This window comes from Gekko japonicus, unplaced genomic scaffold (genome assembly GCF_001447785.1).
Source record: "Gekko japonicus isolate JY-2015 unplaced genomic scaffold, Gekko_japonicus_V1.1 scaffold1879, whole genome shotgun sequence".
NCBI classification, from domain to species: domain Eukaryota; kingdom Metazoa; phylum Chordata; class Lepidosauria; order Squamata; family Gekkonidae; genus Gekko; species Gekko japonicus.
This window is the reverse complement of record NW_015169230.1, coordinates 239,086-240,387: the sequence shown is the minus strand read 5'-3', so window position 1 is coordinate 240,387 and position 1,302 is coordinate 239,086.

The window sequence follows — 1,302 nt, the reverse complement described above, 5'->3', positions numbered from 1 at the left end:
GGAAGGAAGGAAGGAAGGAAGGAAGGAAGGAAGGAAGGAAGGAAGGAAGGAAGGAAGGAAGGAAGGAAGGAAGGAAGGAAGGAAGGAAATTCCAGCTAATGGCATGAGATAAATAATATTTTGTGATTTGTTTTTTAAAAAGTAGGGATCTGTTTGAGGCTGTAGTGAAAAGATTTGATTTTTAAAAGTAATTTGCATGGGCCATAGGTCTCCCACAATATGCATGTAAATAAAGCTCAGATGACAACTAATTCTGTTCTCAAGATTTATAAAACATACCTTTCAGTGGAGAAGGACGGATGAGAGAATGCTGGTCAAACATTTTGTCTGTATGGAAAACCACAGCAGTACCTTGGGCAGTCTATAAATAACATGCCCCCCCACCCCAACAGGCAGCAAAATGCTGGAATGCACAGAGAATAAGAGTCACACAGAAGAGTCACATTTAAAGGCCTTTTTTTTGACATAAACCAGCATGTACCTGAAAGATGAATTAGATGCCAGATTCCACTGCAGCCATCTCCAGTTTGGCCAGTTTATCTGAGTACCTCTAACCCAAGGGAACCAATCATTGTCAATTCGAAAATATGGACGTGTGTTCTTCTGTGCTGGGGAAAGTAAGGGTTTCTTTAAAAAAAAAAGTTTTAATATTTCATAACAAACAGAAAACAACATTTTCCAGGGGGGGACATATATTAACTTTTCATACAAACAAGCCATTAGCAGTTGACCTTAACCCTTTTCACTGGAACAGTTATGAAAATATGAGATTATTATTAGTAGTATTTCTTTTCTTTTTTTTCCCCTGCTGAATTTATGATCCAATTGTCCTGCCAGGCATTGGTCTTATTCTTTTTAATATACCATTCCGTGCCTTGTATTGTAACCTCAGTCCTGTGAAGGAAAGCTTGCATTTTAATACACTGTTTTCTTTTGGCTTGATAAAATTATTTAACTTATTCATTTATTCTCCACAGCTTGAGCAGAGTTTTGTGTCCCCCCCCACCCCCCAGGCCTTCAGGAATGAAACTAATCAATAGTAAAAGCCTTGGACTTTGAGGCCTTCTAGGCTACATCACAATAGTTTTAACTTTAATGCCAATAGGCATCAAGTGGATTAAATATTTTCCTCCCCTCACATTTTGCTTTCAGGCGTATCGAGATAACCAGAAATAAACTGCTGACCAGCAAGAAGTAGCTCATGAACTACTGCAGTAAAATATGAGATTCATTCTCAATCTCACTCACATGCACAAAAGCAGTTTTCTGAGCACACAGGCCATGAGCAGAGGCATGCCCACT